At 48.4% G+C, this 25899-nt stretch overlaps 1 long non-coding RNA gene across 1 annotated transcript; it reads right to left on the bottom strand.

Annotated features, from left to right (window-relative positions):
- Positions 1-9126: 9126 nt before the first annotated feature.
- Positions 9127-24355, bottom strand: LOC143941034 (uncharacterized). Its single transcript, XR_013263970.1, has 3 exons — positions 23829-24355; positions 16775-16920; positions 9127-10552 (listed from the first exon to the last, which is right to left on the bottom strand). It is a non-coding gene; the product is annotated as an uncharacterized LOC143941034 (long non-coding RNA).
- Between the last annotated feature and the right edge of the window lie 1544 nt (positions 24356-25899).

The following is a 25899-nucleotide window of genomic DNA, read 5'->3' as shown; positions in this document are numbered from 1 at the left end:
CCCTACAGGGCTTCAACCCTAGGAAATGGTTCTGGCATCCCTGAATGCAAGTGGTCAAGGTTTTCTGACATGTGGCAGCTGCAGCCCGAACTCCTGGCCCCTCCATGGAAAAGAAGGCTGAAATACAAAAAGGTGATACATGCATTATTAATATCACAAATAAAATGATCATAGATTGTGGGCACGGCACAATAGATTTAGACAGAAAGGACACAAGCATAGACAACAATGTTGTGTGCCTGAGTGTGACTAGCTAAACCAATATATCAAATATGGGAAGAGACCCAAATCTGAACCTCAACGTAGACAAACAGTCCTCATAGTCTGGTTTTCTGATGTGCTGCCAAGACGTAAAAACATTAAGACTCAAGCAAACCCTAAATGCTGCGTATTTCTTTAGTGCAGCTAGCTAGGTCATAACTGATATATAAATACGGAAAGGACAGGAACCCCCTTTACTGTTGTGCTTTACCTATGTACAGCAAAACAAGGCTATAAAGACAGAAAGACCCAAACTTCTATGTTGTGTATTTCTGACAAACCACCACAGTTATAAGATTAATATGAACACAAACTCCCGTGTTGTGCATTTTTGCTATGCCACAGGGAAAAATATGGAACACAAGACAATCCTTTCTGTCATGCACTTCTGTAGTGTAGTTCAGATAGAACCAACACTGAGAAAGGACACAAGCAACCTGCAGCATTGTGTTTTTCTGAAACAGAAAGCACCAACAAGCTTCAATCTTGAGTATTTCTGCTGTGCAACAACATAAAAGCAGACACTGAGGAAAAAGACAGACAGCCTTTACAGCTGCAATCTTTCTGGTCTGCTGCAAAATAAAACAATAACGTCATGATGAGTATTCCTGCTGTGTAGCAAAACCTCAATCAGAAGGGACAGATAAGTTTAGGGTTCCCACACCTGTGCGACCCAACCTGCGACTTGGGACTGCAAGACGCATGAGAAGTCATATACTATGGCTTCCAATGGGTACCATTTGTGTCTGTGCGACACCAGCAGTCCCTGATTCCTGGATCCACAGACCTCAAGATTACACAGGTCGCAGGGAAAAAAACAAATAGCAATTTTCAGGTCAAACAAGTAAGGGGTCCCCAATGCTGTGACTCCCTGGAGGATTGCAGCCAACAAACCCCTGCTGTGTATCCCCAAGATGCAGAAAGGTAGATCCATGAGAAACACTGCTTAGCCTGATATACAAACGATAAGGCAGTAAATATAGGACATACAGGACACAAACATTCAATCTTTGTGTATGTCTGATGTGTAGTAATATACCAATACTGAGCAGAGAGGCCACCATCCTCAATGTGTCTCTCAGCTGAGCAGCAAAAACAAAATCAGAAAAAGACAAGCAACCTTCACTGCTGTGTCCTTTCTGATATGCAGCCAATAAGGCAGTATATGCAAGACATAAAAAGGACAGACAACCTTCAATCTTGTATATGTCTGATGTGCAACAATATAACAATTCTGAATAGAGATAGCACATCCATATTGAAGCGATTTGGCCTTGCGACTCAACATGTCAAATCGCATTGGCTAAAATCAGCACAACACCACTTTTTGGTGCTACACGGATTACCAAAGGCAGTATATGTACTACACCTGGCAGGGGTTCAATTTGTATTTCTACTATGTAGCCCAACAAATTCGAACCATCAATTTTCACTGCTGCCTTTCTGATAAGGCAGTAATACAGGACACAAAACCTCACAGACCTTAATGCTGTATAAATCTGATGTGCAACAATAAAACACTATGAATAGAGATAGCACATCCATATTGAAATGATTTGTCATGCGACTCAACATGTCAAATCGCATGTTTAAACTCGGCAGCCATTGCCGTTAATAGCACTGTCTGAATCAGCACAGCGCCACGCAAATCAGGACCATCAGACTTCACTGCTGCCTTTCTGATACCTTCACTGTTGTATTTTTCTGATCTGTAGCCAAACAAAGCAGTACCTTTAGTATATAAAGGACAGCAAACAAGCTTCAGTGCAGTGCATTTCTGATGTACAGCAATATAGTCCTTATTAAGCAGAGATGTCACAAATCTCAATGTGTATTTCTGCTGTGCCACAAAAACATCCCAGCAAGCACAAACCTTCACTACTGAGGTCTACTGGTGTGCAGCCAATGAGGAGTCATGGTCTATCCCTTTATGAAATAACCAACAGGCAATTTATTTCATAGGCATAGCCTGGGCTCTAGATACTAAACCTTCACCACCAGTGAAGGAACAGATCCTAAAATGGTTGGACACCCTACTATTAGTAGTAGTTGTTGTCCTACCTTACCTCCATAGACTGAGCAAACGCTAGCCAGCACAAATCCAGGTGGTGCTGATTAGCAACTAAAGTCTCAATGAGCCCAGCCCTAGAGACCAATTTAAGACCTCTCTAGAAGAGGTGGTTACCAGTTTAGCCTGGGAGGTAAATAGCTATTTGCAGGCTTCAAACAATCAATTATGTAGCTCTTGCATAGGTTTGCACAGAAAATCCTCAATTAAAAGGATGTAGGGAGCGATCTATGGTGAATCGCCTTTAGATCTGCCACTGAGTGGATTGTAGCCCAAACCAATAAAAAAAGTTTCTTCTTACCTCCTACATTATAATATAAACACAGTGTAAAGGTGGAGTGGGAGGTTGGAGCTTATGAAAGTTAACTATAGCAGGCAACCCCCAAAAGGAGGATCTGTGACAAGGGAACCCCTACTGTGCCACACAGTAGCTTGGTCTCTGCCCATCCTTGAATGTTAGGTCAGCTTTTAAACATTGTGAAGCAACTTCAGATTCCTAGCAGCTGGGCTAATAGGGCCGGTAACCTAGTGCACCTGCTGACCAGGGGAGCTTCTGAATCCACCAACCACTGCCCAATTAATAACCTGTTCAGTGGTATACCTGGCCTGTAAGTAACTTTGTATCTACCAGGTACCCTCTGTACGCTATATTCATCCCTACTAAATGTACCACAACTGGGCATGTAGGGAGAGGCTGGCAACCTACTGCTGCGATAACCACAGTGTCTCTGCTGTAAGAGGGAGCTGTGGCTGGTGGTTTTAGCAGTGGCGTCTGCGCTATTTGTATCCCGACCCCAAGTTCTGCACTGCACCAGTCAGTATATACACGGGGAAGGGGGAGCAATGGCCTACCTACCTCTTTCTCATCTGAGGTGGTTTAGGCACACTCGTTCCTCTGCACCACCTGTCCACCATACAGCTTCTCTGATGCAAGAGGGAGCTGCGGCTGGTGTTTTTAGCAGAAGCTTAAGGGCTATTTGAATCCAGACCCCAGGTGAGATCTCAAATGCCCAGAAACCCTCTGGCTGGAATTGGGGATTTTGCAGATAATTTCCCATGGCAAAAGGAAAGTAAAGTACTCACCGTTGTCGTCTTCCTCTTTTTGCCACAGCCAGCGGGCTTGCTTTTCCATCCTTATGGTCCACACGCAAGGAGGATAGCCGCCAACGTGCTCCCCCCCCCAACTGCTGTCCCCATAAGGAGGTGCTAGGTTAGGCTGTGTCCTGCACTGTACCAGTCAGTCAGTCTATATACATGGGGGGGGGCAAAGCCTTCCATTCCTCATTCCCATCTTCATATCTGAGGTGGTTAAGGCAGACATCCACCGTAGTAAACTGGTGCCTCCTCGCTCTAGAGAAAGGAGGATGTGGGCGCCTGCTCCTACTGACTCTCAGCCTTCCCTCCTGGGTAAGAACGCCGCTGCCATTTTCCCGAAGTTTGAAAATGACGCGGGTGCTTGTTGCCACGCCCTCTCCGGCAGCCCACGCGAGCTACCGGGGACCCAGGAGTCGGGGACAAGATCCCCCTGGAAAGAACCGATGGCCAGCACCCCCGTCTGAACAGCCACCTGTACAGGTAAGGAGGGGGAGACAGGATAATGGCCCCTGAAGTTCTGGGTACACCACTGTACCCAGGGTCCTTCAGCTCTCAGGGCGGCTCTTCCAATTTCTGCTGCCCGCCCTGAGGAAAAGATAGGGGAACCCCCCAGGAAGGACAAGAATATCCTACCAGACCCAGAGGCTTCCCAGGCTTGTGGTCCGGCTCCCAGGGGGAGACCACCAGCCCCAGGCTTCGGGTCATTTGGAAAAAAACAAACAGTTTCGCTGTGTAGGGAGAAACACAATCAAAAACTGAGGATCAAGGGGAAGGGTGGGGACTTAAAACAGCTGTCGATTGATTGTGTTTCCTGTAGGGAGGAGCCTCTCATCTCTCAGGTGTGCCGTCCTGGAAGATGACTTGAGAAAATTTTTTTTTTGTGAAGAATCACCAACAAGTGGGACACAATTGTGAAGTGGAACGAAATCTATTGGATTTTTGAAACTTTTTTAACTAATAAAAAAAGGAAAAGTGGTGCGTGCAAAATTATTTGTCCCCCTTACATTAATACTTTGTAGAGCCACCTTTTGCTGCGATTACAGCTGCAAGTCGCTTGGGGTATGTCTCTATCAGTTTTGCACATCGAGAGACTGAAATTCTTGCCCATTCTTCCTTGCAAAACAGCTCGAGCTCAGTGAGGTTGGATGGAGAGCGTTTTTGAACAGCAGTTTTCAGCTCTTTCCACAGATTCTCGATTGGATTCAGGTCTGGACTTTGATTTGGCCATTCTAACACCTGGATACGTTTATTTGTGAACCATTCCTTTGTAGATTTTGCTGTATGTCTGGGATCATTGTCTTGTTGGAAGATAAATCTCCATCCCAGTTTCAGATCTTTTGCAGACTCCAACAGGTTTTCATCCAGAATGGTCCTGTATTTGGCTGCATCATTCTTCCCCTCAATTTTAACCATCTTCCCTGTCCCTGCTGAAGAAAAGCAGGCCCAAACCATGATGCTGCCACCACCATGTTTGACAGTGGGGATGGTGTGTTGAGGGTGATGAGCTGTGTTGCTTTTACGCCAAACATATCGTTTTGTATTGTGGGCAAAAAGTTCGATTTTGGTTTAATCTGACCAGAGCACCTTCTTCCACATGTTTGGGGTGTCTCCCAGGTGGCTTGTGGCAAACTTTAGACGAGACTTTTTATGGATATCTTTGAGAAATGGCTTTCTTCTTGCCACTCTTCCATAAAGGCCAGATTTGTGCAGTGTACGACTGCTTGTTGTCCTATCGACAGACTCTCCCACCTCAGCTGTAGTTCTCTGCAGTTCATCCAGAGTGATCATGGGCCTCTTGGCTGCATCTCTGATCAGTCTTCTCCTTGTCTGAGCTGAAAGTTTAGAGGGACGGCCAGGTCTTGGTAGATTTGCAGTGGTCTGATACTCCTTCCATTTCAAAATGATCGCTTGCACAGTGCTCCTTGGGATGTTTAAAGCTTGGGAAATCTTTTTGTATCCAAATCCAGCTTTAAACATCTCCACAACAGTATTACAGACCTGCCTGGTGTGTTCCTTGGTCTTCATGATGCTCTCTGCGCTTTCAACAGAACCCTGAGACTATCACAGAGCAGGTGCATTTATACAGAGACTTGATTACACAGGTGGATTCTATTTATCACCATCAGTCATTTAGGACAACATTGGATCATTCAGAGATCCTCGCTGAACTTCTAGAGTGAGTTTGCTGCACTGAAAGTAAAGGGGCCGAATAATTTTGCATGCACCGCTTTTCAGTTTTTGTATTGCTAAAAAAAGTTTAAAATATCCAATAGATTTCGTTCCACTTCACAATTGTGTCCCACTTGTTGGTGATTCTTCACAAAAAATTAAAATTGTATATCTTTATGTTTGAAGCCTGAAATGTGGCAAAAGGTTGAAAAGTTCAAGGGGGCCGAATAATTTCGCAAGGCACTGTACATCCATACCATCTATGCATTTTACAGTGGTGTGTAAACTGTTACAATGCCTTATTGCAGATTTGATCATTTCTCACCACGTGTAATTTTCCTTGCCTCTCTTCACAATGAGGAATCACCTGAAGACTTGGGGGATATACCAGAAGCAAACATTTGTGTGCTCAGGCTGGAAAATGTATAGTAATGTTATAGATTTACACAAAGTAACATGAAAGTAAGGTGTATTAGGGCTCATGCACATGGGCAAAGTCACCCATGTAGCATGAATGTGTGAAGGCGGCCATATGCAAGTATAAGGCCCTACTCTTGCATGTGGCACATGCAAGCAGATACAACATCCCGATTGCAGGTAGTGAGCATTTTGGACATTGCCTCTGTGTGCGCGCAAGTCATTTTATGAAAGTAGTGACGCATAACTACATGCGGCCACCTTCACCCATTCATGCCTATGGTTGGTTCTAAACAGCACAAGGAGCCCTCAAGCACTAAAATAAACCAAACCAATCTCTCTACACTATATGGGCAAATGCATCCATGTACATGAGCCCCAAACAAATTTCTTTGAAGCCAAAACTATAAGTTTTTTAGTAGCCTTTGAATATAAATGTTAGTGTACATTCAAAAATGTTAAAAATTTGTAGTACCGATTTGATAGCCTTAATATGCTGGTATTTTCTGGTTGACTAATCATAGGAGTTTTATATTACTATAATATATATATATATATATATATATATATTAAATGTACTGACGGCCTATTTCCCCCTAAGTCCCCCTAACTTGCATACAGAATATGAATTTCATTGCTATATGCAAGCATGTCACCAAATTAAATCAATGGCAGTTTATTTTGTTGTGATTAGCTGGGATTGAGCTAATCACAGGGTACAGATGGCCTGTGATTGATCCAGTCTGAACCATATGATCACAGCTAGCAGCACAATTGTATACAATGGATGGCTTCAAAGGAAGTCTTCCATTATGTACAACTGTCATGTGACCTGCTGTAATTGGTTACTGCAGTCACATGGTACCAACAGCAAGCCAGTACAGCGAACGGTCATGGTCTGTATCTGGTGGATGTAGCCGGTGACAGATCGCACCGGGATCTGGGAGGGTGTCAAACGAAGTCCACCTGGATCGGCCAGAGATTCCCACCAGCACCATGTGTGAACCAGTTAAAACAAAAAATCAACTAGTTATATCCAACAGCGTATCAATTTCCTTCATTATACACAAGAGCTTGTTGAAATGCTGCACTGAGAGAAATATGAAGGCCGTCATTGTGGATTAGGTTGCCTTCTGGTCTCTGGACAGCATACAGTACTTGCATGCAGCTAGTGAAATGAAGCTTTCCGATCTGCATTCTTGTCCAAGGAAAGAAACAGTGGGATTTACTAAAACTGGAGAGTACAAACTCTTATGCAGCTGTGCATGGTAGCCAGTTTCTAACTTCAGCTTGTTCATTTAAGCTTTTTTTTAGTAAATTACTGTATAACATGCACCCCAATTTTAACCACTTCAGTACAGGGCACTTTAACCCCTTCCAGCGCTATCGCACTTAGAATGACAAATTTTACACTCGTGCAACACTGGACCCAAATGATTTTGATCATTCCACACACACACAGATCTCTTTAGGTGGCATTTGATGACCTCTGCAGTTTGTTTTGCATTTTAACCAGTTCCTGACCAGCGCACGCCGATGTATGTCGGCAGTATGGCACGGGCAGGCAAATGGGCGTACCTGTACGTCCCTTTAAATTTGCAGCCCTGCCATCAGGAGGACGCCGCCGGCGGCACGCTCCCGTGCTGGTCGGGACCCCCATGAGTCCGGTCGTGGGACCCGATCGCCGCAGGCATACCCGCGATCATCTCACGGGGCGGCCGAATGAAGAAATGCTTTTTGTAAACAGCATTTGTCCATTCTGCCTACCAACTAGTGACACTGATCTCTGCTCCATGTGATTGGAGCAGAGATCAGCGTTAACTAAATGAAAGCCCAGCCCCCAACAGTTAGTAACACACCCCTAGGAACACTTAACCCCTACACTGCCACCCACTGGTTAACCCCTTCACTGCCATTTACACAGGAATCACTGCATTTATATAGCAGCGATTGCGGTATAATTGACAATGGTCCCAAAAATGTCCGATGTGTCCGCCATAATGTCTCAGTCACAAAAAAAAAAAAAAAAAAAAAAAAATGAATAAAAATGCCATAAAACTATCCCCTATTTTGTGAACGCTATAACTTTTGTGCAAACCAATCAATCATTTATTGCCATTAATTTTTACAAAAAATATATTTAGAAAAGTTGGTATCGGCCTAAACTCAGTTAAAGCGACGCAGTGCCGAATCGCAAAAAGCGGTCTGGTCTTTAACCAGCAAAATGGTCTGGTCTGTAAGTGGATAAACAAACCAAAGAGAAAAAACAAAAACAACAAAAGCTCAGTTTAGGCCAATCCGTATTCTACTTTTTTTTTTTAAACCAAAAATATTCCAATAAGTGTGTATTGATTGGTTTGCGCAAAGAAGTTATAGCGCCTACAAAATAGGTAATTTATTTATGGTATTTTTTATTTGGGATGCACCGAAATTTCGGCCTTTATGGCAATTTGCAGAAAGAGAAACACATCCGATAATGGAGCCTAAAATGGGGTGTGGCCTGCCCCATCGCAGGGGTGTCCTGTAGCGCAGGAGAGCTGCCGCCGCCAGGTTGATTAGATCACTGGGAACATCACAGCTTTCATTTCAATAGCTGTGTGTTCCCCGCCACATCACATACAGCCCTTCCCACTTGTCTGTGGAACTTTGATAGATGGATCATCCGTCCAAGGATTGGACGGGTTGATCCCTCCATCAAAGTGCCCGGACAAAGAGGGGCTGTAGGACAGCACGCGGCGGGGAACACAGCTATTGAAATTTAAGCCGTTATGTTCCCGGCGCTCTAATCAACCAGGTGGCAGCTTGCATCTACAATGTCCCCCAGTCTCTGACCATCTCCTATATTAAAAATTGTATTTAATAAGTTTCGCTATCAGTTTTCAGAAGAAGAAGCAGAAGAAGAAGCAGAAGAAGAAGCAGAAGAAGAAGCAGAAGAAGAAGCAGAAGAAGAAGAAGCAGAAGAAGAAGAAGCAGAAGAAGAAGAAGCAGAAGAAGAAGAAGCAGAAGAAGAAGAAGCAGAAGCAGAAGCAGAAGAAGAAGCAGAAGAAGAAGCAGAAGAAGAAGCAGAAGCAGAAGAAGCAGAAGCAGAAGCAGAAGCAGAAGAAGCAGAAGCAGAAGCAGAAGCAATTTAAAAGCGGGGTTCCACCCTAAAGTGGATCTTCCACTGATCGGAACCCTCCCCCCCTCAGGTGTCACAATTGGCACCTTTCAGGGGGGAGGGGGTGCAGATACCTGTCAAAGGTATTTACTCCCACGGGAGTCTATGCCTCTTCCTGTCCATGCGCGCTGTCTGCTGGGACACACACAGGTCCCAGAGACAGCGGGGACAATTCCTATTGCGCAACTCGCGCATGCGCAGTAGGGAACCGGGAAGTGAAGCCGCAGCGCTTCACTTCCCGATTCCCTCACCTAGAATGGTGGCGGCAGCAGCCAAGAGATCGATCGGCCTCGGCATTGCTGGACCCCGGGACAGGTGAGTGTCCGTTTATTAAAAGTCAGCAGCTGCAGTATTTGTAGCTGCTGGCTTTTATTTTTTTTCCACAGTACAGTCCCGCTTTAACAACTAGTAATGGCAGTGATCTGAGATTTTGAGTGTGACTGTGGACAGATCGGACACTCTTGACACCACTGACATTTATACAGCAATTAGTACTATAAACATCCACAGATTACTGTGTGAATGTCACTGGCAGGGAAGGGGTTAACACTAGGGGATGATCAACGGGTTAACAGTGTTCCCTAGGCATGTTCTAACTGGTTACACACACACCAGATCTACGTTCCTGCTCTGTCACGAGCGATTGTGGGTGTCCAGCGGACATGCGCATCAGCTCTTTGGTGACGCGGTGGGAGTGTGCCCCTATTCCGGTGGGAAGACAAGAACGTCATGACGGCTGCCAGGGATAGGAGAGCCACCTTGCGGACTTCATATAACTATGGGTGGGATGGGAAGTGGATAAGAGGGACATTTAAAAAAAATAAACTTTCCACAGCCCCTTTTAAATTCCAATGCCCCCATGCACATTACATAGCCCCTGCAATTACACTATTCAGACCCTATAAAAAAGGACACATGTGAAGGGACTGGCAGTGACCCCTTACATTTTTAGAGTACACCAGCGGGCCGACCTAGGGCCAGGAGAGGTGTGGGCGCCAGCATGACACTGCTGCCCAATCCCTGCCCCAAAAGGGGAAAAAAAATATCAGCGTATAACACGCAGGCAGCTTGTCCTTTGTTTTCAATGGATAAAGTGCGTGTTAGACACCTATAAATACGGTAACCACAATGTGTTGAAGTCATTGGATCAGCATGAGACAGTCAATGCCCATTTTCTTAGTGCAGATGGTCTTCTAACCAGCATGTGCCATATGTTCTCATTAGCCCCGTTGAAACTGCAGAATCGTATGCCGACTCCTAACAAGCCTTGTCCTCCCCACATTACTGGGCGTCACCGTCGTCTCCCTCAGTTCCAGGGTCTTGATGCTGCCAGGCTTCTTGACGCTTGCTTTTAGCAGATCTTTAAACGGGTCATTGTCCTTATTCTATAGGAGAGACATCACCAATTCATATCATAGGAATATAATCAAACTAGTTATCAGACTTTTAAACATAAAAGTAATGATTACACTACTCCTAGTGTTACAATTATTCACTTATGACCCCACCGCTGTCCACAAAGGTTGTATCAGGGGGCATTTCAAAAAATATGGAACAGTGACCCAACGTCAATTATTCATCATTTAAAGCCCCACTCAAACCAAAATATTTTAGTATAGCAAGGAAGGGTTAGAAAAAAAGCGGAGTTGATCTTTAAACACCAAAATACACCAGCATGTGATTATTACAACATCAAAACGTGTAGCAGTATAATGAGCATGGAATGTATGTAGTGTATGCCCAGCCATCACAAGCTAAGGGACATTCTCATTGGTCATAGTACTTGGCATTTTTGAGACTCCGTATACAACACTTTGCCTAGAAGATGCAAACAGTCACTCTATTGTAACATGTAAATATAATTACATTACTGATATGCCTTGGACCCTTTTAGCAATAAAGTGCAAACTGAGTACCCAAAGTTATATTCACTACAGATCTGTACCTGTGGGGAACAGTACATGCAGTAAATGGGGAACCCTGACAAAGACAAGCTGAGCAGGTAAGTGTCAAGTACTCCAATCTAGGATAGCTGGTAATGTACTGGGTATGTTTGTTAATTTGTAATACACCAAGCCCCTTCCATGTGCACCTTACTGTAAAAGCTAGTTATAGATTGGGGTGGGCACATATTGGATGCTTTCAGCTGCCATTGTGCTTTTCTGGGCGTCCAACGTGTCCCTGAATCTTTAGGGAGGGGCGAGACCCTCCAAGCAAACCTGCTTTCCAGTAGTGCCACCCAGCCAGTTTGTATTAGCCCATAAGTGAATGGATTTTCCTCATCTTTGCTGAAGTTTGTGTTGGTCTGAACAGATTATGCTGAACGGAATAACGTATGAGCCGCTACTCCGTTTTAAAGAGGTTGTAAACCCTCTACAACAACTTTATGCTACAGGCAAGCCTATAATGAGGCTTACCTGTAGCTACCCAGGATATCTCCTAAACCTGCACGGTTTAGGAGATATCCCCTGTATGTGCTGATGACAATCGGCACAAGCGCACTGGTGTAGACTGAAGCAATGGCACCTATGTGTCATTGCTTCAGACTGTGTGCCGCTACCAGCGTCTCCCAAGTGCATGCATGGGAGTGTCGTCATTGCGGTTGCGGTCAATCACAGCTCTGGAGGCGCGATACCCAGAAGTAACCCCCGGGACTGATGTCACTGGCCGGACGGGGAGATGAGGATGGCTGTGGGGGCTTCATTCTCAGGTAATTAATTCATAATGAGCTAGTATGCTATACATACTAGCTCATTATGCCTTTGTCTTGTGGGTCCCCCCCCCCCCCAGGGTTTACAACCACTTTAACCACTAGCCGCCCACCTACTGTCATGACGGTGGGACCGGGGCTCTCGCTCTGGGCCGCCCTCATATGACGTGATCTTCCCAGGCCACTAGGTGGCGCACGCCCGCCACGTCACTGGGGATCCGATGTGCATGCCTGGCGGCCATGATGTCCACTGGACACCTGCAATTGCTCAGTAACTGAGCAGGACCGTGGATCTGTGTGTAAACACACAGATCCACATCCTGCCAGAGGAGAGGAGACCAATGATGTGTCCCTTGTACATAGGGACACCGATCGGTCACCTCTCCCAGTCAGTCCCCTCCCCCCCACAGTTAGAATCACTCCCAGGACACATTTAACCCCTTCCCTGCCAGTCACATTTACAAATTAACCACTTGCCGACCGCCGCACGACGATATACGTCGGTAGAATGGCACGGGCAGGCATATGGGCGTATATATAAGTCCCTGCCTTCCCGCGGGTGGGGGGCCCGATCGGGCCCCCCCCGGTGCCTGCGGCGGTCGGCATTCGTTCGGGAGCGATCCGGGATGAGGGGGCAGCCATTCATTCATGGCCACCCCCTCACGATCGCTCCCGACGAATAGAAATGCTCCACGACATCACTTCCTCTCCTCACAGGAGAGGAAGTGATGTAATCTCTCCTCCGTGTCGGTATTTTGCGTTCCGGCACCGAGGAGAGAGGATCGGTGAGTTGCACCAACACACCACACGTACAGTAGAACATGCCAGGCACACTCACACCCCCCCTTTACCCCCCCGATCACCCCTGCCCCCCCCCCCAGTCACAGTGACACCAATTGCATTTTATTTTTTTATTTTTTTGCATTGGTGTCATTTGTGACTGTAATAACTGTTAGGGCAGTTAGGGTTAGCCCCCTTTAGTTCTAATGTGCCCCCCTAACCCCCCCAATAAAGGTTTAACCCCGTGATCACCCCCCGTCGCCAGTGTCACTAAGGCTGGGTTCACATTGCAGCGGTTTATGAGAACGAATGTGATTCGCACTGCAGTGCAAATCACATCCGATCTCTGTGCGATTCGAGTTCAGCCATTCGCCGCACCCGCCGCAAATTCGCACGGGACCCTTTTTTTGGTCCGCAGCAGAATCGGATCGCATGGGTGTTCACACCATGCGATCCGAGTTTGCAGATCGCACTGCGATGTGCGAACTGATCTGGGGGTGTCATTAACATTTCACTGACACTCCCAGCAGTTCGCATAGGGCAGTGTGAACTGCCGCCGGGAGGAATGCGATGCGGGAACCCGCCGCGGATTCGTGGCGTTCCCGCACCGCTCCAGTGTGAACCCAGCCTAATAAGCGATCGTTTTTCTGATCGCTGTATTAGTGTCACAGGTGACGCTAGTTAGGCAGGTAGGTATTTAGGTTCGCCGCAACTTTTTATAGCGCCAGGGACCCCCATATACTACCGCATAAAGCCCCCTGATTGCCCCCTAGTTAACCCTTTCACCAGTGATCACCATATAACTGTTACAGGTGACGCTGGTTGGTTAGTTATTTTTTTATAGTTTCAGGGCACCCGCCATTTATTACCTAATAATAAAGGTTTAACCCCCTGATCACCCGGCGGGTGTCATTTGTGACTAATTGTTAGGGCAGTTAGGGTTAGCCCCCTTTAGTTCTAAGGTACCCCCCTAACCCCCCCAATAAAGGTTTAACCCCGTGATCACCCCCCCGTCGCCAGTGTCACTAAGGCTGGGTTCACATTGCAGCGGTTTATGAGAACGGATGTGATTCGCACCGCACTGCAGTGCAAATCACATCCGATCTCTGTGCGATTCGAGTTCAGCCATACAGATAGTATGGCTGAATTCGCGTTGCACCCGCCGCAAACTCGCACGGGACCCTTTTTTGGTCCGCAGCAGAATCGGATCGCATGGGTGTTCACACCATGCGATCCGAGTTTGCAGATCGCACTGCGATATGCGAACTGATCTGGGGGTGTCATTAACATTTCACTGACACTCCCAGCAGTTCGCATAGGGCAGTGTGAACCCGCCGCGGATTCGTGGCGTTCCCGCATCGCTCCAGTGTGAACCCAGCCTAATAAGCGATCGTTTTTCTGATCGCTGTATTAGTGTCACAGGTGACGCTAGTTAGGCAGGTAGGTAGGTATTTAGGTTCGCCGCAGCTTTTTATAGCGCCAGGGACCCCCCATATACTACCGCATAAAGCCCCCTGATTGCCCCCTAGTTAACCCTTTCACCAGTGATCACCATATAACTGTTACAGGTGACACTGGTTGGATAGTTCTTTTTTTATATAGTTTCAGGGCACCCGCCATTTATTACCTAGTCTCACTAGTGTACCCCTAAATTTAGGGGTGTCTACTTTCCAAAATGGGGTCATTTGGGGGGGGGGTTTGTGCCATCTTGGCATTTTATGGCCTTCAAAACTAACGCCCTTAGAAAGCCTGAAGGCGGTGCTTGGTTTTCGGGGCCCCGTACGCGGCTAGGCTCCCAAAAAGTCCCACATATGTGGTATCCCCATACTTAGGAGAAGCAGCAGAATTTATTTTGGGGTGTCATTTCACATATGCCCATGGCATGCGTGAGCAATATATCATTTAGTGACAACTTTGTGGAAAAAAAATAAATAAATAAAGTTTGTAAATTTCCCGCAACTTGTGACAAAATATAAAATATTCCATGGACTCAACATGCCTCTCAGCAAATAGCTTGGGGTGTCTACTTTCTAAAATGGGGTCATTTGTGGGGGTTTTGTGCCATCTTGGCATTTTATGGCCTTCAAAACTGTAATAGGTAGTGAGGAGTGAAGTCAAATATTTACGCCCTTAGAAAACCTGAAGGCGGTTCTTGGCTTTCGGGGCCCCGTACGTGGCTAGGCTCCCAAAAAGTCCCACATATGTGGTATCCCCGTACTCAGGAGAAGCAGCAGAATTTATTTTGGGGTGTCATTTCACATATGCCCATAGCATGTGTGAGCAATATGACATTTAGTGACAACTTTGTCAACTTTGACAACTTGAGGCAAAAAAATAAAATATTCAATGGGCTCAACATGCCACTTATCAATTTCCTTAGGGGGTCTACTTTCCAAAATGGGGTCATTTGGGGGGGTTTTGTACTGCCCTGCCATTTTAGCACCTCAAGAAATGAGATAGGCAGTCGTAAACTAAAAGCTGCGTAAATTCCAGAAAACTTACCTTAGTTTGTAGATGTGACAACTTTTGCGCAAACCAATAAATATACAGTTATTGACTTTTTTTTACCAAAGACATGTGGCTGAATACATTTTGGCCTAAATGTATGACTAAAATTGGAGTTTATTGGATTTTTCTAATAACAAAAAGTAGAAAATATTTTTTTTTTCAAAATTTGCGGTCTTTTTACGTTTATATCGCAAAAAATAAAAATCGCAGAGTCAGTCAAATACCTTTAAAAGAAAGCTCTATTTGTGGGAAGAAAAGGACGCAAATTTCGTTTGGGTACAACATTGCATGACCGCGCAATTACCAGTTAAAGCAGCGCAGTGCCAAAGTGTAAAAAGACCTCTGGTCATTTACCAGCAAAATGGTCCGGTCTGAAAGTGGTTAATCAATGCTTTTTCATAGCACGGATCACTGTATAAAATGTGAATGGTCCCAAAAAGGTGTCAAAAGTGTTCCATGTGCACCGAAATGTCACAGTCACGATAAAAAACAGTCGTTACTAGTAAGCTGAAAAATGGCTTGGGCAGGAAGGGAGTGTTTGTGCCTGGTAGGCAAGTGGTTAAACAAGTACTAAAGAAGGAGATATTTTAATGTGTGTGAAGTTGTAAGACACAAATAATGTAACCACTTCAATACAGGGCACTTACCTTCCTGCCCAGACCAATTTTGAGCTTTCCATGCTGTCGCACTTTGAATGACAATTGCGCAGTCATGCTACACCGTTCCAAACCCAAATTTTTATCATTTTGTTCCCACAGATAGAGCTTTCTTTTGGTGGTATTTGATCACCTCTGGGATTTTTATTTTCTGCAAAAAAAAAAGCCAAAAATGTTGAAAAAAAAAAAAAAAAATTTGTTTCAGTTACAAAACTTTGTAAATACGTTTTTTCCTTCACTGATGGGGCCACAGTGACAAGCACTGATGGGCACAAATGATGTGGCATCAATGAAGTGGCACTGATAGGCAGCACGGATGGGCATTGTAGTGTACTGTATAGGGATGGATGCCAATCAGTGCCAAACAATAATACATGCCAATCAGTGATGTCCATTGTGGGCACTGATTTACATCCATTATGGGCATTGATTGGCATCCCTGGTAGTCTAGGGGGGCATACCTGGTGGCATCCTCGGATAATCGATCAGCACAGACCCCACCCCCCCTCGTCAGAGGAGCAGCCGATCGGTTCTCCTCTACTCATGTCTGACAGATGCGAGTAAGGAAAAGCCAATCACCGGCTCTTCCTATTTACACTGACCAGCCGTGATTGGCCACGGCTGATCACATGGTAATAAGTCTCCGTCAGACTCTTCACCGAGATCATAGTTGCCGGGTGTCAGACTGTAACCCCGCAACAACGATCGCCGCGATGAGCGCCCCCGGGGGCGTGCAGCGGCTTAATATCCTGATCACGTCATATGACGTCCTGTCAGGATATTACAACCACTTTGCCACCGTCATTTTGCTATATGGCAGGCGGCAAGTGGTACAGACTAGAACACAGACTAGAACACAGACTAGAACACAGACTAGAACACAGACTAGAACACAGACTAGAACACAGACTAGAACACAGACTAGAACACAGACTAGAACACAGACTACTTACCAGTCAAAAGGCCCTTTTCACACATGCGGACCGTATGTCCGTATTTCATCCATCCGTTCGCGGATGAAATACGGACATACATGCATTCCTATGGGATATCGGGTGTCTGCGGATGAACATGCTCTGTGTCCAGAAGAGTTCTTTACCTGTTGAGAGATGCAGAGTCTGTTTAGTCATCGAATTGGAGAGAGGAGTTTTGATTTATCAAAGTAAATATGAACTGTACTGTGTAGGATGTGAAAGCTGTTGGTGTTTTGACTTGAAACAAATTTAGGATTTATGGTGCGAATATAGTGGCCGCCACTGTCAACTCTTCCTTCAGGGTTCCCAGTGCACTCATTGCCCAGCTATAATACCAATCCTCCGGCATCACAACTTTCAAAAGTTAGACGCAAAACAAATATGCACACCAGGGGTGCCTTTCTGTAGGATTTTGAGGTCCATGATTAAGAAGGTTGCTGTAGCATAATGGAATACTGCGCATCGCATAGTAGTCCATTATGTGTCACTTACCTGACACAGGAGCCAGCGATGTCACCGATGCCCCCTGTAGTCCGGCACATCCATCTTCTCGGTGGGGTCTCGCTGCTCCACCGCTGTCATTTGGCGAAGCCACGATGGCGACACTACGGAGCATGTGCACGGAAGCCGACACGCGCGGCATCTTCGTTGTTGACGGTGCCGCTCTCAGAGCGCAGCGCCGTAGACAGCAGTGCCTGTCTTTCGGCAAATATATCCTAAACCATGTAGGTTTAGGAGATATTTCTTGGACCTACAGGTAAGCCTTAATCTAGGCTTACCTGCAGATCAAAGTGTGTTGTAAGGGTTTACAAACCACGTTTAACAAGAATAACATATCATTTCTACAGATTAATAAACTAGATCAGAAGAGCGTGGACTACTTGAAGTGGTTCTAAAGGCAGGTTTTCCACCAGAATACAGTCTCTGCATTAAAAGTAAAAAAAAAAAAGGGTCAAATTTAATGAGGAAGTAGGGGGTGGGGCCGAGCCGTGCAAGTCAATGGACGCACACAGCCTAGCTCAGGATCAACCCTGCACAAGTGTCCTCAGAGACGAGGAGCCAAAAGTGCAAGGGACCCCCAGAAGAGGTAGTACGGGACCACCCTGTGTAATACTTGTACAGAGCAGGCAAGTATAACACGTTTGTTTTTCTAATAAAAAACTAAAAAATTTAGACATAAATTATAACTTTGCAATCACTTTAAAGCGGAGGTCCACCCTAAAGTAGACCTTCCGCTCATCGGAATCCTCCCCCCCTCCGGCGCCACAATTGGCACCTTTCAGGGGGGAGGAGGGGGGTGCAGGTACCTGTACAGTACAGGTATCTGCACCCACTTCCGGGATAGCTCTCTGCTGAAAGGGGCATACATGACGCCCCTTTCCGAAAGTCCCCCGCTGCCTGCTGGGAAACACAGATGCCAGAGGCAGCGGGGACCGTCCTTATTGCGCAGCGCGACTTGCGCATGCGCAGTAGGGAACAGGGAAATGAAGCCGAAAGGCTCCACTTCCTGATTCCCATACCCAAGATGGCGGCGGCAGCACCCGAGAGACGATCGGGAGATCGGCTTGGGGTGCCGACATCGCGGGCAAGCTGGACAGGTTAGTGTCACTATTTTAAAAGTCAGCAGCTGCAGTATTTGTAGCTGCTGGCTTAAAAAAAAAAAAAAAAAAAAAAAAAAAAGGCGGAGTCCCGGCGGACTCCCGCTTTAAGACCCCTTTCACACTGTCGGACCGCTCAGGTCCACCTGTCAGTTTTGACGGCGGACCTGAATGGGCGCTCCATGCTAGTCTATGGAGGGACGGATGTCAGCGGTGCCATGTACGCCGGTCCGATCCGCCAAAAGCAGACGGATGGCCCTACGTCCGGATCAGTCCCTGGCGGATCGGGTGAGACACGTTGTCCGTTTTTATCCCATCTCTCCATAGAAACCAGCGGCGCTCGACAAGCCCCTCCCCGCTCAGTGAGCAGAGGGACCTGTCTCCGTCAGCTCAGTGGAGATCAATGGAGAGATCTCCCGCTGAGCTGGTGGACTCCAAGGTAACGGATCCGCTTCGTGGGAATGAAGCCTAAGGCAGAACTCCAGTCAAAAAATGATTTAGTGCTCAGACAGTGAAAAAGTGAAATTGAAGAAGATTAAATGCAAATATGAAAAATTGCTCAAACAATAACGGTGATCAATTATTACACACAAAATTGTGAAATGGCAAATAAAGGGGAAGTGAAAGCGCTGGTAATAGGACCCAATGGGATATGATAGTCCATATATAAAAAACATGGAAAAGTTCTTTAAGGCCTCCCTTCCAAAAAGACTTGACTGACGTATAATCCCAACCATATGGTAAATGTGCCAATCAACATTTGACAATGATGCACACATAAGGTACTCTTACCAGCTGAGGTGGACACACAGGCTTGTAATCCTCCTGTTGGGAGATCTCAGAAAGTCTGCCTGCTCAGCGGTGATTGGCTGACGGATTGAACGCACCGTGTACGGGGGAGGAGCTACGCATGACGTCACCCGCTGCTGCCCTACGGAACGAACACAATTGTCGGTTTTACATGCTGTGTTTTTATAATCTTTACGTGAGTAGTTTGTGTTTGAACACAAAAATTTTAATCGGTGATCAATCGGATCTTTTCTTTCTACCCATGACCCGGCGTCCTTGCTGAGATCTAAGGACACGGGAGAGAAGTTTATGGTCAGTGTTAACCCTTTGGATACCCACCTGTTTGCACAGGGGTCCATGCCATAAGGTGAGAGTGATTAGTTAGAGTGGAGGTGGAGGGATTGTCACGCTACTGTGCATTCAGGGCTGATAGTGTATATTTACACCCAGTACTGTATGCATGTAAATGCAAGTACAAATGTTTACAAGTGTACATCATTAACCACTTCAGCCCCAGAAGAATTTACCCCCTTCCTGACCAGAGCACTTTTTGCGATTCAGCACTGCGCCATGTTAACCGACAATTGCAGTGGTTCGTAGTTGCACCCAAACAAAATGGATGTCCTTTGTTCCCCACAAATAGAGCTTTCTTTTGGTGGTATTTGATCACCTATGCGATTTTTATATGGGCAGGCGGCACTGATGGGCATCCCTATTTTGTAATGTACCACAGAGATGACAGCACCCATTTGTGGGCACTGATTGGCATATTTTTTCACATGTGGATGGCCACAGGGGACATACCTGGCCATCCACATGCCGGGGGCTTCCTTGGTGGTCTAGTGTGGGCATCTGAGGTGGGCTGTGCTGATAAACAATCAGCGCTGAACCCCCCCCCCCCCCCCCCGTCAGGAGAGCCGCCCATCGGCTTGGCTCTACTTGTGTCTGTCAGAAGTGAAGAAAAGCTGATCAACGGCTCTTCCTGTTTACCACGTGATCAGCCATGTCCAATCACAGCTGATCACGTTGTAAAGAGCCTCCGCCAGAGGCTCTTTAGAGATCGGTGTAGCACCAATTGCCACAATGCCCACCCCTACGGGCACATAGTGGCCGTTATCCTGAAGGACGACATGATGCCTGAACCACTGCCCGGCCGTCATTCAGCTATAGGCCAGGCAGGAAGTAGTTAAAGTGGTTGTATAGTCAAATTTGGGACTTTTACCTACAGGAGAGCCTATAATAAGACTTACCTGTAGGAAAAAAAATAAAAATTAGGTCTATATCTCCTAAACCTGTACGGCAATGCACCGCTGACTGCAGCAGCGCATGCGCACAGGGGATTCTCAACTGAAAGCCCGGCAGACGCCGGACCCTGCCGGAAAGACATCTCCCGCGCACATGAGCGGGAGTGAGGAGATCGCGGCTCCGGCCACTCACAGCGCCGCGATACCCGGAAGAAACGCCGAGGGAACATGTCAACTCCCTCAGCGTGGATCGGGACAGATGTCGGGGCCTCGTTCTAAGGTAAGCATTTCATAATGAGCTAGAATGTGATACATACTAGCTCATTATGCCTTTTCCTTTGCAGGTGAGGGGGAAAAAAAAAAAAAAAAAAGGGAAGAGCACTGGCCTGCATTAAAAACGCGCATGCAGGAAAGCACCTGGAATGCATCCGGACTGCGTTTCTATGGTGTGAACTGGCCCCAAGTCAAAGCATCCCCCACAGTTAGAAAGCATCCCTAGGGACACACTTAACCCTTTAATCCCCCTGATAAACCCTTTCCTGCCAGTGTCATTAGTACAATAAACTGCATTTTTTAGCATTGATCACTGTAATAAGGTCACTGGTCCCCAAAAAGTGATGTGCACGGAGGCTCCAGCTGCTGCCTCTCTCCTCATTGGAGGGATTGAAATCAAGTGACACGGGATTGGGGTGGGGGCAGGGCCATGTCACGCTGTCTGTCAATCAATGCAGCAGTGGAACTCGGGAGCGAGCCTGCACAGGTGCCCCCATGGAAAGTAACCTGATGAAGGGAGGAGCCTGGAGCGCCAGCAGGGGAACCCAGAAGAAGAGGATCAGGATGCTCAATGCAAAACCATTACACAAAAGTATAACATGTTTTTTTTTGTTTTGTTTTTTTATTTGAAAACCAAAAAAGATTTACAATCGCTTTAAAAAGGGACCCCAAAGACTGGACAGAATAATAATTGGCAGCCATTTTTTTCTTTAATGACAGCAACAAGGGGGATAGATGGAGGAGCCACAGGAGCCTGTGCCGTCACTGAACACGTGTGAAGCCTCTGATGGAGGCCGCATTATAAACTTCTCAGAATGAAGATAAGAATGAGGAGCCGCTACTGACATTAGTGATGAGGAGTCCACTTCACAGCCAATCCAAACCCTGAACACGGGCAATGTCAGCCAACCAGAAACCCCACAGTACTGGGAGATCAAACACAGGATGTGGGGGGAAAATCATCACTGAAAAACGGAAAGGGGGGGTGAGTGGGCGATGGATCTCTCACATACAGGGGGGGGGGGTGGGCGATGGTTCTCTCACATACAGGGGGGGGGTGTGGGCGATGGATCTCTCACATACAGGGGGGGGGGTGGGCGATGGATCTCTCACATACAGGGGGGGGGGGGGGGGGTGGGCGATGGATCTCTCACATACAGGGGGGGGGGTGGGTGATGGATCTCTCACATACAGGGGGGGGTGGGTGATGGATCTCTCACATACAGGGGGGGGGGGGGTGGGTGATGGATCTCTCACATACAGGGGGGGGGGGGCGTGGGTGATGGATCTCTCACATACAGGGGGGGGGGTGCATGATGGATCTCTCACATACAGGGGGGGGGTGCATGATGGATCTCTCACATACAGGGGGGGGTGGGTGATGGATCTCTCGCATACAGGGGGGGGGGGGTGGGTGATGGATCTCTCGCATACAGGGGGGGGGGGGGGGGGTGGGTGATGGATCTCTCGCATACAGGGGGGGGTGGGTGATGGATCTCTCGCATACAGGGGGGGGTGGGTGATGGATCTCTCGCATACAGGGGGGGGTGGGTGATGGATCTCTCGCATACAGGGGGGGGTGGGTGATGGATCTCTCGCATACAGGGGGGGGTGGGTGATGGATCTCTCGCATACAGGGGGGGGTGGGTGATGGATCTCTCGCATACAGGGGGGGGTGGGTGATGGATCTCTCGCATACAGGGGGGGGTGGGTGATGGATCTCTCGCATACAGGGGGGGGTGGGTGATGGATCTCTCGCATACAGGGGGGGGTGGGTGATGGATCTCTCGCATACAGGGGGGGGTGGGTGATGGATCTCTCACATACAGGGGGGGGTGGGTGATGGATCTCTCACATACAGGGGGGGGTGGGTGATGGATCTCTCACATACAGGGGGGGGTGGGTGATGGATCTCTCACATACAGGGGGGGGGTGGGTGATGGATCTCTCACATACAGGGGGGGGGTGGGTGATGGATCTCTCACATACAGGGGGGGGGTGGGTGATGGATCTCTCACATACAGGGGGGGGGTGGGTGATGGATCTCTCACATACAGGGGGGGGTGGGTGATGGATCTCTCACATACAGGGGGGGGTGGGTGATGGATCTCTCACATACAGGGGGGGGTGGGTGATGGATCTCTCACATACAGGGGGGGGTGGGTGATGGATCTCTCACATACAGGGGGGGGTGGGTGATGGATCTCTCACATACAGGGGGGGTGGGTGATGGATCTCTCACATACAGGGGGGGTGGGTGATGGATCTCTCACATACAGGGGGGGGTGGGTGATGGATCTCTCACATACAGGGGGGGGGTGGGTGATGGATCTCTCACATACAGGGGGGGGGTGGGTGATGGATCTCTCACATACAGGGGGGGAGGGGGGTGGGTGATGGATCTCTCACATACAGGGGGGGGGGGGGGGTGGGTGATGGATCTCTCACATACAGGGGGGGGGGGGGTGGGTGATGGATCTCTCACATACAGGGGGGGGGGGGGGGTGGGTGATGGATCTCTCACATACAGGGGAATTCTGGGGGATCCCCCCAACAGGGGAGGGGGGGTGGGTGAATGGATCTCTCACATACAGGGGGGGGGCAGGGGGGGGGGGGGTGGGTGATGGATCTCTCACATACAGGGGGGGGGGGTGGGTGATGGATCTCTCACATACAGGGGGGGGGGTGGGTGATGGATCTCTCACATACAGGGGGGGGGGGGTGGGTGATGGATCTCTCACATACAGGGGGGGGGGTGGGTGATGGATCTCTCACATACAGGGGGGGGGTGGGTGATGGATCTCTCACATACAGGGGGGGGGGGGTGGGTGATGGATCTCTCACATACAGGGGGGGGGGGTGGGTGATGGATCTCTCACATACAGGGGGGGGGGGGGGGGGGGTGGGTGATGGATCTCTCACATACAGGGGGGGGGGGTGGGTGATGGATCTCTCACATACAGGGGGGGGGGGGGGGTGGGTGATGGATCTCTCACATACAGAGGGGGGAGGGGAGGATATCTCTCACATACAGACAAGGGTCGGGATTTCTCTCACACACAGAGCACTGTCGGGACACACACAGCCCTCCCCCGCCACAGCCCCTCCCGGTCTCCACACTGCACCTACCTGTAAGACATTGTACCCCTCTGTTCCTCCATTTCACATCCCCCTCAGGCGATGACACAAAGCTCTGCAGACTCTCACATGACACGCACAGGCCAGCCTGTCCTCACTGCACAGGGGCCGCTCTTTATTGCCACCTGCAGGCTGGAGGGAGGAGAGATCCGAATCCTCTCTTCAGACTCCAGTCTGGGTACTTAGAAACCTTACAGCCAGGGCGCGCGCTCTGATTGGCTGAGGGGCTGACCGTTGAGTCACATCAGGCGCGCGGAGGCTGAGCCGCGCGCCATTTTGAGCGTATCTTAGCTACGTTGAAGACCTGTTTTCTCGGATCTCCTGTGACAGAAAACAACAGCGCCCCACAGCGCAATCTTCAGCGATTACAGCCACAGCTCTGATCGGAGATATATAGTAAGTGTCATTATTCTCCATGTAATCTTCCCAATGAGGCCGCCACCAGGGGGGGCAGCCGGACAGATGTAGGGGGCGGGGCCCCGAGTGTCTCCAGGGGCCCCATGAGACTCTTCACTACAAACCTGTCAGGGGAGGTGCCAATATAAAGTCCGGAGCCCAGTGCGAGTCCCGACACTGAGCTCCGGGACCGGCCTGCATGGGGCGCTCTAGTATGGTCACCCCGGACACCTTCCCCTTCCCCGCATCTCTTGTAGGATGCCTGGACCCCCACACACAGCGATCGCCCCTCCATCCCTCCTCCCCGCTGATAGGCTGTACACTGAGGAACCCTCCCCCTCCGATCTTCTCATCTACACCCCCAGGAGGAGGGGGAGGGGACAATGGTCGGGGGTCTGTCCTGTGTATAGATTATGGATGGATACATGGGTGGCGGCCCGTCCATAGGGAGCACCGCCCCCCCATGCAATCCAACAAAAAAAAGTTACAAAAATAAATAAATAAATAAATATATATATATATATATATATATATATATATATATATATATATATATATATTTAAGCATGTCCCTTTAACCACTTGGGATCCGCGCTATTGCCGAATGACGGCATTAGCGCGGACCTAGATTGCTGGGACTACGTCTATTGACGTCGTCCCGGTTACGAGCGGCCTGCGCGCCCCCTGAGGGGCGCGCGCGGCGCGCTCTGTGATCGGCGAGTCCGTGAGACTCGCCTGATCACCGATCCGTGTAAGGGGTCGATCCCGACCCCTTATCACGTGATCAGCTGTCAGCCAATGACAGCTGATCATGTGATAAAACGGAGCCGGTAATCGGCTAGTATTCCTCCTCGCGCTGTCAGCGCGAGGAGAAAAAAAAAAAGCCGATCGCCGGCGGCCGTGTTCGGGACATCAGTCCCGATCACGGCCAACAATTCAAGCGGACACCTGCCCCCCTGCCAGTGCCCACCTGCCACCCGCAGTGCCATCCTGAAATAAAGTAAGTGCCCCCCTGTCAGTGCCACCCAGCAGTGCCCATAGTGCCCACAGTGCCACCCAGCAGTGCCCACGTGCCAACCCAGCAGTGCCCACAGTGCCACCCACAGTGCCACCCAGCAGTGCCACCCACAGTGCCACCCAAAATCTGCCTCAAAGGTGCTGCACCCCAGTGCCGCCCATCAGTGCCCAGCAGTGCCGCCCATCAGTGCCCAGCAGTGCCGCCCATCAGTGCCCAGCAGTGCCACCTATCAGAGCCACCTATCAGTGCCACCTATCAGTGCCCATCAGTCCCATCTATCTGTGGTACCTATCAGTGCCCATCCGTGCCACCCATCCGTGCCACTTATCCGTGCCACCCATCCGTGCCATCTTATCTGTGCCCATCTTTGCCCATCAGTGCCGCCTTATCTGTGCCCATCGGTGCCGCCTTATCTGTGCCTATTAGTGCCGCCTTAACTATGCCTATCAGTGCCCACCAGTGCAGCCTATCAGTGCCCACCAATGCAGCCCATCAGTGCCCACCAATGCAGCCCATCAGTGCCCACCAATGCAGCCTATCAGTGCCGCCTAATCAGCGCACTTCAATGAAGGAGAAAAATGACCCGTTTGCAAAATTTATAACAAACTATTAAAACATGATTTTTTTTTTGCATCTTTTTTTGTTTGT

The sequence above is a fragment of the Lithobates pipiens genome, unplaced genomic scaffold (assembly GCF_037356315.1).
Source record: "Lithobates pipiens isolate NorthernLeopardFrog02 unplaced genomic scaffold, aLitPip1_a1.2 Scaffold_3, whole genome shotgun sequence".
NCBI classification, from domain to species: Eukaryota; Metazoa; Chordata; class Amphibia; order Anura; family Ranidae; genus Lithobates; species Lithobates pipiens.
The sequence above is the reverse complement of the archived record's forward strand: the minus strand, read 5'-3'. Positions and strand labels throughout refer to the sequence as shown.